The following is a 15,170-nucleotide window of genomic DNA, read 5'->3' as shown; positions in this document are numbered from 1 at the left end:
CCTCCTGGCTGGCCTGAGGCTAGCAGTCACTGACTATAATGCTCATTTAAATAAATGAATGCCTGAGTGAGATGCAGGAAATAAAGAGTTTGTACAGTAGTGCATCGAGAGGAAGTTAGTAAGCAAAGCGCAGTTGCAAGGACTGAAACTGGCCCTGCTCAGAGACCCTCCCGAGCTCTGGGAGGTCCGCTGACCTCTATCAGCCTCACAGAGCTGAGAAGCCTGCTGCCTCCCCAGGTGGATGAGCTGGGTGGGTTGAGCAAGAGCGAGAACAGCTCTAGTGACTCAGCATGTTTGTGCAACTCATCCCAGCAGAGACACAGTGGAAATGAAGCTTCTACTTCTTTCTCCCAAGAACACTCAGTGCCAAGAGGCCTCTCAGGGAAACACATAAAGGTCCTGATGACATAAACATTCAAGTTCTGCGGCAGCGGGAGACTTCAGCTCACCCAGATGGATCACTTATCCAGCTCTGGACATGGTTCCAGAAGTATGGACTCCCATGTCTAGAGAAGCAATAGGGTCTGGTCTCTCCCAGTGGATGTTCATGATTAGCTATCACTTCCCCAGAGGGGAAGAGTCAATAGTCACGAAGTGTGTGCTCTTGGGTAGAAGGCAGGCCCATCACCTTCACTTCATGCATTCATTCATTTGATGGGTAATTATGGATCATCTCTTTCGGGCAAGGCTCAGTGCTGGGCTCAGGGGTCATATGTTAGTCGTGTCCCTGTCTTCCCAAGCTTATGCTCCACTTTGAAAGGAGAGGGGGCATCCATACCCAGTGGACCCCGCTATGTGCCTTGCACTACACCAGCTGGTCTGTACACATCCTTCTCAAGACTGAGGGAGGAAATAGGAAGAGTAACATCACTTAGGCTTATAGAGATTCAGAAAACTTTGCAAAGTCACAAATATCTGAAACCCCTGTTCCTGTGGGGCAGGGAAAACTCCAAGGGGTATTCTGAGGAGGGAGCAACTGGCTTTGGCTGCGGGGGCTCTGGGAGTACATGTGGACAAGGGGAACTCTAGTTTGGGACTTGCAGGAAGGAAGGTATCGGCAAAGTAAACGGTGAAGAGGAGGGAGGCTGCCTGAGTGCAGAGGGACACAACAAGCCCCCGTGGTGAATGGGGCTGGAGGCCCTGAGTGGGGACATTGTCATGGGAGGAGGGTGGGGAGCAAACTGTGATGAGCATCGGTGGAGTTGGCTTTGTGGGAAACAGCAGTCCATGGCAGGTGCTGGGGGAGGGGGTGGCGACAGGACCTATGCCTTGTTTGTGGAGCCCAAGGCAGGACTGGTGTGAGGGAAGCAGTGGGAAGGCCCCCATAGCAGCCAGCACCACAGTGACGGTGAGCTCACCTCCAGAGGCTACTGAGCCAGACCTGGGTGGTGTCACTCATTAGCTGGGTGACCTAGAGAAAGCAGGTTAATCCCTGGGAGCCTCAGTTTCCCTAGGAGCCTTGGTTGCTTCAGGTGAAGCCTAGACACACAGAGTAGTTAGGGGAATCAATAAGTAGCATAAGCAACAGCCACGTTCCTTTCCTGGCTCCCCAAATATTGGCTCCCTCTCCTTTTTACTTCTCCCTGTAGACTCCAAGCACTCCGGCCCTGAACCTTCGCAGTTGACATTTGCCTCACCTGGTCCTTCTTCTTCTTGATCTTCTCGCTGGTGTCCCTTTGGGCTCATTACAACACTCTCTTCCCAGGTGAGCGTTCTCCTTGCTGTCCCCACCCCTCAGCAGCCTTCTGTACTCTCACTTGTTTGTTTTTCTAACTTGGCACCTAGAGCAGCGCCTAACACATAGCAGGTGCTCCACAAATACTTGTTGAATAAATGAATGAATGAATGAGTTGCTACTTATCCAGCCAGAGAAGGGGCACGAACCTGGCTCTCAGAGAACTTCTAGCTTGCACAGGATCTCGAAGGTTGTACGGTTGAAGCCCTCTCGATATAAGAATCCCATCAATGTTTTATGGCACCAAGGACAATGCCTGGCACTCAATGCACGCTCACTGGCCTTGCCCCCAAGTGAACTAACTTACGCGCAATTCTCTCCATTGAGGAGTTTCCTAGTTCTTGAGGTTGCCTTTTTCATCTTCTAGCCCCACAATTAGGTAGAAATAAGGAAAACTACCTTAGGTAGAACTGGGGATCTGGTAATACTGGCCCGAGCTATAAACCTTGGGGCTTAATACTGCATCCCTGCCACATGACCTGAGTCACCTTTACCTCCTGGAACCTGGAGTCCCCTGAGACTGACAGCTGGAGAAATGGGCTTCATTTGCTTGGGTTAGAAGACCTGCCCTAACCCCAGCTGGGGGATGTAACATCTGGCTCCCGACAGCTTAAGTGTGCAAAGCCAGTTGTTTACACAGGGGACTAGTCCATTTCAGTAAGATGAGGATCGCAGCCTTGGGCTTAGTTGATCAGTCTTTAAGCCTTAGGGAAGTCCGCTGACCTGCCTGTGGCCATTAGCCTGGGCCCTAACAGCTAATGAGCTGACAAAGCCCCCGGGGAATGAGGTGCTTTCTGCGCACGCGGGCCTGCGTGTGCTTGTGAGCTCTGAAGCGCAGCCTCGACTCGTCCCCGGGCCAGGGCTGACTCCATACTCGGGCATCCCTTGCCAGGTGTGGGCCCCAACCCCCACACCACCCCTTGCCCAGGCCACAGCTCAGGCTTCCCTGCAGCACAGTTTTAGGAACATTTTCTCAGACTTACTCTGATTCCTATCAGTTCTCCCAGGGCTGAAAAGGGACATGATGAAACCTCCAGGCCGGGGGACATTAGCAGCAGCACCCAGGTCACCCAGTTACCCAACAGAAATGGGCAGGGCAGATATTGCAATCCTGGGCCCCGTGCTCCAAATTTGGAGCTTCTGCTTCTGCAGCAACTTCTCCTGCTGAGCCCTGTCCTTCACTGCACACCCCGCTATGGTCCCTGCCCATCTTAGGGCCCATGTGTCTTTCCCGCAACCCTCTGAGGTCTGCGTTAAGCCAGCAGTTCTTTCTGTGAGAGCCTCTCACGCCCTGGTTCGTTCCAAGGCAGCTGCGTTTCCTCCCATAGGTCTCAGCGAGTGGCATCTCCACAGAGAGCCCATCCCCCTGCCACTGATCACTTGTGGGAAGGAGCCTCTCTGTCATATTAACCATTTTATTTCCTTCCAGCTATTACCATAACCGATAGCTGCCATACCTCATCTTTATCCCATTGTCCCCCAAGAGAAAGTAACCTCAGCTAGGACAGGTTTCTGTGGATTTTCTGTGCACAGCTGGATTCAGGACCTGGAGCGGGTCCAGTGACATTTTGTTGAATAAATGATTAAATACAGGAATAAATTCAGAGTCTAACTCACAGTACATTCTCGGTAAACGTTTTGAAAAGTTGCCACAAAGCTCTTGCCTTCTGACCATCAGCTCAAATCTCCTTTCTGCCTCTGTGTGAATTTTGAGGGAAAACTCCACTTACGCATATTTCTGCCAGTCCTCACTTCCCCTTCTGGGAAAATCGCCACTCCATCTTTTGCAATGTTTCCTCTGTACCTCCCCAGGCTGCCCTGAGCACAGCCGGTGTTTTCACAAGTTGTCTAAGGAAGCTTCTATCTAGTATAGAGTTCCTTCTAAATTTAGAAGCAGCCCAGTGTTTTCAATTCACCTTCGATAACTACACCAAGTGAGGTTTCTAAATGACTATCCCTGGGCGGGCTCGTCACCAGCCAGAGATACTGGCCCAGGTTCCACTCCAGGCCCAGCCGTGTGATTCTGGGCCAGTCACTGGACACTCTGCTCTGACATCTCTGTGAGGTGGAGGGTCAGCCAAGGCTCTCAGAAGCAGCCCCAGCATGGCACGGGCATTCCCAGCCCAAGCAGGCCATTCCCAGGAGGTCCTGCCTGGGGTCAACATTCCAGCAGTTTCTACCTCTGCCACCCACAATCCCTTAGACCCCAGGTGCCTGGGCTTTCCTGCTTGAGACTTGCACATTATGAATAGGAAGCTATATGTTATTATTATTTTTAATATGTTTTTATTGATTTTAGAGAGAGAGGAAGGGAGAGGTAGAGAAAGTGAAACATCAATGTAAGAGAGAATATAGATCAATTGTCTCCTGCACACCCCCCACTAGGGATCAAGCCCGAAACCTGGGCATGTGCTCTGATCTGTAATCCAGCCAGCAAGTTTTCAGTGCATGGGATGACCCTCAACGAACTGAGCCACACTGGCCAGGGTTATATATTATTTTTTTTAATGTAAACCCATCAAAAAGTTGAAATACTACAGTGCATATGAGCCCTTCACCTAGATTCCTCCAATATTAACATTTTGCCACATTTGCCATCTCTCTAATTTTCTCTTTATTTATATTTATGTTTTAAATTTCTTTTTCTGTTAGTGAGCTATTGACAGTTATAGACATCCTGCCACCTAACCTCCAAATACGAAAGCATGTGTCTCCTAAGAACTAGCACATTTTCCACATTGCCATGATGTCAGTATCGTACCCAAGAAAATTAGCATTGACCTATTATCTAATATGCGGTGTGTATATCTGAACCCCACCCCACCATCCCAACAATATTCTTCCTATGTTTCTAGCCCTCTTCCCTTCCTCCAGGATCTAGTCAAGCATCACACGTTGCACTCGTTGCCAGGTTGTCTTAGTCAACTTTAATCTCCAGCCTGTTTTTCACGACCTTTCCAGTTTCTCCTGGTGTGGCACATTTTCCAGGAGGGCTGGTGGGCAGCTCCCTCTGTAGAGGGGCTTTGATGCCGCTATTTTAAGCCTCTGCCAATTAAAGCTTTGGCCTCCATGGCAGAGCGGGGCCACAAGCTCTGCTCTGGGGTTGATTTGGCAGCCACATAAGGAAGCAGTAATAATTGGGAAACTCAGAAAAGAGAAGCTCCAGTTCCTTGGACCCAGAGGGCTCCAGGGGCCATGAGTGCAGCCCCTCAGCCTTCTCTGCCTTTTAATTAGAGAAACAATGTCCCAGCCTCTAAGAGCTTGAGCGTGGCCTGGCCATTTAGAATCAAGCTGCCCATATTCCCAAGTGCTCTGCAAACAAACGACTCATGCCACTCTGCTCCCTGTGAGAGAGAAGCTGCTCGGGTGCTTACTGAAAACAGGAACCTGCCCCTCGGCAAGGCCCGCGCCTTCCTCGTTTCTCGCAGAGGAAGTGTGTGGCATGTTTAGCAACTGCTGTTCTTGATAGTATGGGCTTGTCTGCACCCGTGGGAGGCCTGGCCGCCCGCTCACTCTACCAGAGCAGCAGCAGCTGATGGAGAGGTGGTGACGGGGATCCTCGCCAACTACTCCCCGGGGACACCATGTCCAGCCTTTGAAGGTATCTTGAGGGGATGTGGTGGGAGCTGGGAGGGAGAGACATCAGGACTCCGTAGACGCATAGCTGGCGGGGGGGTGACTTTTCAGAGGTAGGGAAGCTTTCCGTGAGAACAGGCAGGGCAATATCTCCAGTGAGGCCCAACACCTTACACAGTGCCCAGAACATCACAGCTGCTCAGAGGGGATTTATGCATAATTACATGGCGAGAAGGGGAGCTTGGGCCAGGCACACTTCTGCCAGAGGAGGGTTTGCAGCTACAGGACAGCCTGGCACAGGGCAGTCTCCTTACCCAGGACAACTACTGCTTGCTCTCAGACTTCCAGCGGAGTGGCCTTGGGCAAGTCATTGTAGCCCCTCCAGGACTTTATTTTCTCCCCCGTAAAGTGAAAATCATGGGACCTGCTTTACACAGGTGGGCAGGTGACATGAACTAGCATGTGCCCAGTGCCCAGGCCGGTTTAGACACAGAGGCGGTGTCAGTGGATGCCATCAGTAAGGCGGCATGACTGCTAAAGATGCATGGAGCCAAGGCTGAACAACCCCTGCAGGGCTTCTGGGATTTTGGTCGTGTAGATGTTCGTTGGGAAAATGCCAACAATAATTGATAATAATAAGCCATAAAAATCAAAGCAGGTGGTATGTGTTCGGGGCAGGGGTAGGGTTGGAAGAAGATTTGGAGAACTAGAATTCTCTAAGGGATGCGGCACACTCCACATTCTTTGAGGTTCCTAGGTGCCAGAAATCCTGGTGTCAAGGAGATGACCGTGGCTTTGGGCTCAGAATGTCCTGAATTGGAGTCATGCATGTGAATGGGCAGGGGCGGTGACTGCCATGCCGAGTGGCAGGGGAGGCACATTGTATGAAACACTGTTTTCCTGCAATCCTCAGAATAATTCTGTAATATTACAATTATTATTAGCTTTTGACAAATAAGAAAACAAGACTCAGAGAGGTTAAGTGACTCCGTCTGAGCCACACAGCAGTGAGAAGCTCTAAGGGTTGAGGTGGGGTGGGGAGAGCTTCAGTGAGAGCAAGTGTGTGAAGGACAAAAGTGTGTAATTAAAACAGTGCTCTTCGTTTTAGGAGAAATATAACACCTATTCTGCAAAAAATTGCCACCTGTGGTTTGCTATGAGATGGGGACCCACAAGCCTCTACATTGGGCTGTGGTCCTTTTAAGATTGGGAGGTAAGCCCAAAGCAAGTGCAAAACCTCTTGCAGTTGATATTCTCCAGGTAGGAGAATGCTGTTCAAGAGTGCTTAATATGTTCTGAGCAGCACGGTACTACTAATGTTAACAACCCGTGAAGTGGACAGACTGACATCTATTTAGACTCCTGCATCATAAGCAGATCTAGAATCAGGGCAGCAAGACTGCTTTATGGAAAGTCTCTGAATAACAGTCAACATTTTGGATCAACCGCCAAAAAGCTGTGTGACTCTGGACAAGTCACTTTGCCTCTCTGAGTGTTAGTTTCCTTTTCTTAAAAAGAAGACTGGCTTCTTCATGCATTTGTAACAAGGTTAAATTATATACAATATGTAGGAGATGGTAATTACTAAATAGTGGCTACTGATATCGTTCTTAACCTAGACAATTGAAGTACATTGAGTTCCTGGGGTACTTCTAGGCAGTAAACTGTAACAGGCTGTGTTAACTACAGTGGGTCATTCTACATAGCTACCCTCCTCCATTTCTTTAGGTGCTTATTTCTGCTTGTTCCTCCATCTGATACAGTAAATGAAGCAGACATGCGTAGGTTTGCATTGCAGCAAACTGAAATCATTTTCCTAACAGAAAAAATTTCCCCACTCCCAGTTTTGAGAGCTGGCAACATATTTCCAAGGGGTGTGTGCTTCTTAAAGACTCGGAAATTATACATTTTGGTAAACCCCAGGCAGCTTCCTGCATTCATAAATGCTGCTGGATTTTAATTTTTCATTTGACATTCAGTAAGAGTTTATGTCCCCCCAGCTGTGAGAGAAGCAGGAGCTTAAAATTCTCGTTAAGAATTTCCAGCATGTCAAGCTAGACCATTTGGTTCTTGTCAGCAATGTGAGGGCCCTGTTAGTACTTTATCCATCCATCCATCCATCCATCCATCCATCCATCCATCCATCCATCCATCCCTTCCATTGAGCCCAAACCTCGTGACTGACTTCCTCCCCCTCTCTCTTCCATGAAAATTCCAAAGCCAACAAGTACACTGGGTCCAAACCACTTCCTCCCAGCTGAGAAGGAGCAGGGGAGGGGGTCATTTCATTATGGTAACTGGAGCTACAGACAGAAGCTCTGGGGCCTCAGAGGCTCAGCAGCTCACTTATGTAGTCAAACGGCTTTGCAAAGTCACCGTTCCCTCCTTGGCTTCTTCCAGGCAGCTGAGGACATCACCAGAGGAGGACTCAGGGTGTGTGTGAGAGAAGTCGAGAGACTCAAAGGGCTTCAGAAGAAAGTGGGATTGTCCTCCCGATTGTCCTTAGGAGGAAATGATCACCTTGAGAGGGTCCGGCTGCCCCTGAAAGCACAGCCCTGGGCCAGACACTTCATAGACAATACTTCCAGACACGAAACCAAATTAAGTGAGCACTTACTATGTGCCAGGTACCTACTAGGCCATGATTTTTCACTGAGGAATATAATAGCATGGACTGTGTTCTCAGGAAGTTTACAACCTGGGGGTTTTAACACTTAAATAAATAAATATATAATGAGAAATCAAGGTGTGTGCCATATAGAGAGCAAACAGACCCCAAAACAGAGAGCAGAGGGGAACCAGTTTAGTCAGTGAAGTCTGTTAAGTTTAATTCTCACATTAACCCTGGGAACTCCTTCCTGATTTATGGATGGGCCATTTCCCCTCCTCCTCCCTACTCCACTCCCTCCAAGTCACTTGGATAACCAGGACTCAGTTCTTGATTGACTACTTGATCAATACACCAACCATTCCATCCACAGAATACCTATTACGTACATGACCCTCCAGCACACAAAGAAGTAGCAAGGTGAGCTTGTCATAATAAAGGACAGAGTCAGCTCTCTGCACTCCTCCATCCAGGCACAGGGGTGCCTCACAGTGTAGTAGTTAAGGGCCAACCGGGCTCTGGAGCCAAGCACCTGGGTTCAAATCCTGCCTCCACCTCTTACCAGGTGGGGGACAAGTTATGTAAATGCTCTGACCTCGGCTTCCTGCTATTCAAAAGGCACAATGGTAGCGGTAGGTCTCTCCTAGGCGCGTTCAGCCGGATCTGATGTTTCTGTCCTCGCAGCAGCTCATCACTCATCAAACAACAACACTAACACTTGTGAAAATTGTCATCCACTTTGAGGGCAGCGCGGGTGTTCTATGGAGGGGAGGAGGGAGAGGGAAGCCGGGGGAGAGGAGCTCAGCCGGCCTGGCCCCCCGCGTCTGAGCGTTTGGGGAGCGACTCACAGTGAGGAGCGGGGACCCTGAGCAGGGGGCTCAGTGTATGCAAAGGCTGTTAGGAGGCAAAATATAGATTTCCATCTCACTTGATGCACCTAGGAGCCACACTGGTGATTCACATGTGTAAATACAAAGCAAAATTAAGTCTTGCTGGGAAATGTGATCTAATTAACAAATCAGTAACTCGACAATCCCTGGGCCCCGATGTCCACACGGCCATCAGTGCCTCCATGCGACTCCCTATCTGCCTCCTTTCTAACGAAAACTGCCTTTCCTGGGATCCTCATCTGAAATGAAAAGAAAAAGCCTATTATGAATTCACTGTTTTCCCGCCCTGTGAAGCTGTGTATCTGTGTAATCTAATATCAAAATAGTTGTCTTTACGGCTGCTTAGCATTGTCAGTGTTTATGACGTCAGCGAGTTTATAGGTGATGTAGGTGTCCAGGACCTGGTCAGGGGTCTAACCCCATGTGCAGCATGGTTTTGGCAGAAAAAGTGTTTGGGGTGGAACAGAGTCACAGACAGGGTGGCACCATATCCCACCAGCCCTGTGTCTTGTGCGGGGTGCCCTGCGTATGAACAGCTGATGTAGAGAAGATAGAAATGGGGGGATGCTGACATTTGATTTCAATGAAATATGAAGCCAGACACCACTTCACAGGCTCCCGCCAGGCCTGGGCAGCGGGGGCGCCGGCCCTGTCGCGAGCACCGTCGGCACGGGCGAGCCACGGAGATCCCCGTCGCACGCTCATCCTGCAACACCTGCTCGCTAATCCTTCCCCGGGAAAACCCAGCCGGCAGGGAGGGCTAGGTCCATATTTAAAATAAAAACAACGGAAAGAAGTTTAGTGACTTAATAAGCGGTGAAACTGAAAATTTCCCCAGCACCAACTGGCCCCAAAACTGGCTTCTTCCTATGACATCTTAGAACGACCTCAGAATATTTTATATGAAGCTTCCATCCTGGTCTTAGGGTAAAGCCCAGCCTCCCGGTCAGCCAGAGGGAGAAGGGGTCAGAACACAGGCTCATGGACACGAGTGTCGGGCGGGCCTGAGATCCCAGCCTCTGAATGGGCACTAGCTCTCTGTAGTGGACAGTGCTGGGCAGACTTACAGAGCAAGTGTGCAAACTGACCGAGTGCCCTGAGCAGGCTGCTTGCCCTCTCTGAGCCTTTTCTTTGCAACACGAGGGCAGCGAATTGTTATTTTTCAATCTGTGCTTTCTGATATCCTGGGATTGGGATGTCGTATAAGGAGGCAAGAATGCTGACCCTCAACCCCAACCAGAAACTTGCTTTTCTCTATTTTATGTTTGGGATTTGGGGGAAAACTTTCTTAAAACAGGTTTCAAACCAACAGATTTGAAATATCCTGGGTGAGTGAATCCCAAGGCCTCCTGCCCATGGCTCCTAGAGCCTCCAGCTCAGGCAGGGGAAGGGGAAGGGGCGGGGGCGCGTCTCTCTGAGCTGGCTGCCCGCTTGCCGCGAGCCCTGCCCTGCCCCTGCCCTGCAGCTGTACTGAAGCCTCCTCTCTGTAGGGAAAGGAGAGCAAGGTGGGGTTGGTCGCAGGCCTGCGGCTGCACCTGCCCCAAGAGGAGAGCAGGGGACAATGTGGGTCACAGGGCAGGCGCACCTGTCGAGCGAGGTCAGGATGTGGTGGGGTGCCCCCGGAAATCCTGCAAGATCCCTGGCAGGGAAACCAACCGAAGTTGAGCCCCTGTCCCAGCTCTGACTGTCCCCTGTGCAGAGCGTCAGGCCACAGGCAGTGCTAGGCAAGTCCCAAGTCAACAGGGCGGGTGGCGGTGCCAGTCACGAAGCAGGGATAGTTGAGGCAAAAGGGCCACAAGGTCTGGCCCAACTGTTCCCCATCATATTTGAGGACCCAGAGGCCCAAGGAGGGGGAGGGATTTGCTCCACTTGCCTAGTGAGTTAGCTGACCACCCAATTCTCGGAAGAATCAGGCTTCAGTAAATGTTTAGCTACCCTGTCTCACCAAGCTTATCTCCACTTTGGATATAATCTGTAATTTAATCTTCCAAACAATTGTGAAGGGAATGTTTTTATGCCTCAAATTTATGGATTTGAAAAATCAAGGCTTGGAGAAGTGCAGTAATTGTCACAGGAAATACAGCCAGTGGGGTCAGCTGGAATCTGAACTCAGTCTGGCCTGCTTTAAAAAACCCTTTTCAAGACCCCTTTATTCTTTCCAAGTTCTGCTCATAATTATAGGAGCAATTTATGTACGTGGGGGGAAATCTGGAGATTCCAGAGAGGTGTAAAAAATAAATAGATAAATCACTGCCCAGGGAAGCCTTGGGGACATCTTGGAAATTATTCCCCTTAATATTTTTCTACATATATGCATTAAAGTTTTATAAAATTGGGACGGTAGAAGCACAGCTCGTTTTTTTTTTCTTCCCCCTGCCCCCATAGCATTAGTAGTTCTTTAAAATGATTCTAGGACATACTCCCTACAATTCGCAGCTGCCCTTTGAGGACGCCAGCCCACCTATGACCGGCCATCACAGCTGAGATCTGAGCAGCCTTAACTACCCCTCTCCTGCCCCTTTTGGTCCCCACAGCCTAATCCCCAAACCTAAGCTTCCAGATATCGCCACCTGACATCTAAGGGACCCCTGGGACCTCTGTGTCCCTTGTAGTAAAGTTTCACCCAAAAGTTCACAGTCCCTGAAGTTTGCTTTGGTGACTTTGAAATATGACTCTTCTGTTGCATTCTTAGACCAGACCCAAGGGCACAAAAGCAGACATTTCAGGGAAGCTGAGAGCGCAGGTTGTGGGGTCAGACAGACCTGGTTGGAACCCCAGCCATCCCTCTTCCTAGTCCCATAACCTTGGACAAGTCACTTAATTTGTCTCGCCTATAAGATGAGCGATGCAGAGTCTGGCAGCTGTAAAGCGCTTGGCCCGGAGGCGGGCCTGAGGAAGAGCCGTTCACCGCAGCGCTGGCGGTTCTGGCTTCCCAGCAGCTACGGGATTCAGTGTGGTGAACGACGAGGCGGGTTCCTACTCGTGGCATCACACGCACGCAATGAAAGCAAGTCTTGTAAATGGGGTGGGAGCTGTCACACCTCATGGAAGAAGTTCTGAGGCCAGAGGCAGGACTGAAGCCCTGAGTAGGTTTTCATAGTCCAGCTGTCATCACGGTTTCCCAGCTGTGCCTGGTTTACTAGAGTCCAGACCTGCCTCCCTGGGCTGAGGTTCCCCTTCCCACACACGGAGGGGTTCAGGTGACCTCCCATCTGACAGTGAGGCCTGGCTTTTGGAGCACAGAGCAGACAGTGTGCACACAACCGTCCTGGATGCGGCCCAGGCACGAAGGCCTGGGGAGCCTGACCCCAGTGTACAAGATAACTCGGAGCACACCATGAAAGGCTCCCGATCCCGTGGAAGAGAAACCTAGCGGAGCAGGCGCATCCCACATTCCTCAGGGCAACTCCCTGCCTGTGTGACCTCTCCGCGCCAAGGGTCCCCGCCCATGGTGGCCAGCCACTCACTGGCCAGAGTCCCTGGTGAGCTTGCTTCCTCCCAGGGGAGAGACAGAGCTTGGCCTGGGGAGAGGACGTGGGCTCTGAAGTCGGGAGAGGTAGGTGTGCCCCCCGCACCCCTGCTCTGCAGGTTCCTGTTCTGGGGGTGTGGGCTGCTGAGCTAACTGGCTGACCTGCACCCGAGAGGGTAAAAGAGGAACCTCGGCCTCCAGGGATGCTGGGGGGTTAAACGCAGTGGCGCCTGCTAATTGCCCACCAGAAGGCGGGCGCAGAGCACGCATGAACTGCCCTCCCTTGAGCCTGAAGAATAGAAAGACGGGGTTTGCATTCTATCTAGTGGGCTTCCTATGAAAGCAAGGCTGCTTCTTTTCTTATTAATAATTTTCAAAAAGTCATTGAGTCTTGATTGCTAGGATTAATTAAGTGGCTCTCTCTTTGGAGAGCATCTTTTCCACTCATCTCATTTTGCAGAAGAGTAAGCTGAGGCCCAAGGTCATGCAAAGAAGAGCGCATTGGTCCAAAGACTGGGGGGAAAGTAAGAAGCAAATATCTGTTCAGGTCCTTTGACGGCACAAAGAGAAGGGGGAGAGAAATCAGGAACTGTTAGCACCACAGTTAATTAACTCATTTCTCTCTTGCCCTCTCTTTATTGCTCCTAGAAGCAATTATGTCTCCCATCCTCTCCCACCTCCAGCTCCTGCATAAAACTGTCACAAATTAAATTGTTCAGCCATTTCATTAGGGAGATTCCAGCTCTCATTCTCTGGGGCATTTTTCATTCTTTTCCAATAAACGCCTCTTTTGGTAAGTTAACTCCTTCCTGGAGACGATAGGAAGCCGGTGAGCAAATAACTGAGGGGCGTGTGAACCTGGTGGGTTTTTCGGACCAGCGTGGGATGTGGGGGGCATGAAGCCCAGCCCAGCCCTGGCTTGCAAGCTGACCTGGCAGACGGAGGCAGGGCGAGGGAAGGTGTCAGAGTAGAAGACTCTAGCAGCCAGGACCCGCTGCACCCTCCTCTTCTCGAGACCTTGGGTATGTTCCTTTTCTTGGAGGGTCCCCAGTTTTCCCATCTGAAAAATGCAAGTTTCAAGTCTTTTTTATTTCCTGTACTGGATTCCATGAATCCCTGCAAAACAGCACAGGAATGTTTGAGAATGACGCAAAGTTGTTGCGGAAAGGGGTGAAGTTAGAATTCACTTGCACAGATGGCCAGGCCTTTTCCCAAGGAGTTTGCTGGAGTCATGATGTAAGGAAGGGATGAGTTGGACATGACAGCCATGGCTACTGCTTGGAAGTGACTCGGAGGAGGAGGTGTAGTGGGAGGGAACAGAAAACAGGCTGAGGGATGGGCCTGGGATATCTGGGTGGTGGGTGCTCCAGGCAAGGGGTTAAAGGCACAGCCCCTGTCTTAGTTGGTCCTTGACCCCAAGTGTCCAGCTGCAGAAGACGGAATGGCATTGTCAGGAGAGTGGGGTGATAGTGCAGGGCTCTGTGGTAGGAGAACATGAGAAATTGAAGGAGGGAGGCCTCACACAGGGTTCATGGTCATCTCTGCATGACTGTTCCACCAGGCCTCTCCTCAGCTGGTCGCAGGAGCTTTCTCCAGTAGCCCAAAAGGCCTTGGCAATGACAGGTGGGGAGGCTGAGGGACTGGGGTGACTGGTGGGCTCCAGGAAGGCACTGGAAATATACAAAGTATCCCACCTCTGCCATCCTACCCTGAAATTAGGAAGTGGTGCAGACCTCCCTGGACCTTTGAAAGGCCTTGCTCTGAGAGCATCGAGTGCTCCAGAGTCTGAAATGCAGTGCGCAGGGAAAGGATTTAAGGCTGGTGGAGTGGGTTGGCTGCCTCTTGGACCCTTTCAGACTCCTAAGGTCTTGATCCTGAACTGCAGACAAAGAATGGGACAGCTGGGGACCTGCCCCACAAATTCTCCTCTGTGTCCCCATGAGACAGGCACAGCTCCATGGGATGGTCTGTGCTTCAGGCAGCTGGGAGGACAGTTTTATTCTGCAATAACCTAAGTCCCTTTTGAAAATACTTGATGAGAGCCCACACTTTGAATACAATCAGAAAAGACCCTATAAATGGCAATATTAACATGATTTTCTGCCAGGCCATGTTCTTAAGTGTTTCATGTGCTTTATCTGTTTATTTTGGAGCCATGACACAATGTCATTTTATTATTATTCCATAAAACAGGCAGGAAGAGGTCATTAATGTGCCAGTGGTCACCTAGCCTATGTGTTCCAAGCCAGAACCTAAACCATTATGGAACAAACTGGAGACTTAGCATCTGTGGTTCAAATCCCAGTCCAATGGTTACGTGCTGTGTGACGTTAGACAAGTCCCCTACCTTCTCTGAGACTCAGCTTCCTTCACTTAAAAATGAGGTTAGGATGCAGGGACTTTACAATAATCAAAAATATACAATGAAATCACTACAGTGAAATATATGTGCTAGAATATTACTCATCCATAAAAAAGAATGAAATCTTGCCTTTTGTCACAATATAGATGGGCCTAGAGGGTATTGTGCTAAGTGAATAAGTCAGACAGAGAAAGACAAATAATATATGATTTCCCTCATATGTGGAATCTAAAGACCAAAATGAGAAAAAAAACCCAAACTCATAGATACAGAGAACAAATTGATGGTCTCCTGATAGGAGGGGCATTGGTAGGCTGGGTGGAAAAGGTGAAGGGATTAAGGAGTACAAATTGCCAGTTATGAAAATAGTCACCGGGATGTAAAGTGCAGCAGAGGGTGTATGGTCAATAATAATGCAATAACTCTGCACGGTACCAGAGTGATCACTTTGTAAGTTTTACAAATGTCTAATCACTATGTTGTACACCTGAAACTAATACAGTATTGTATGTGAATAGTAATTGAAAAAT

General features: G+C 49.8%; 1 protein-coding gene across 1 annotated transcript in view; it reads right to left on the bottom strand.

Annotated features, from left to right (window-relative positions):
- The window catches only part of TG (thyroglobulin), a 199,963-nt gene that overhangs the window by 37,020 nt on the left and 147,773 nt on the right, over positions 1-15,170 (bottom strand). The window lies entirely within an intron of this gene.

This window comes from Miniopterus natalensis, chromosome 16 (genome assembly GCF_054644295.1).
Source record: "Miniopterus natalensis isolate mMinNat1 chromosome 16, mMinNat1.hap1, whole genome shotgun sequence".
Taxonomy (NCBI): domain Eukaryota; kingdom Metazoa; phylum Chordata; class Mammalia; order Chiroptera; family Miniopteridae; genus Miniopterus; species Miniopterus natalensis.
Note: the sequence above shows the minus strand (reverse complement) of the source record. Positions and strands in the feature narration are given on the sequence as shown.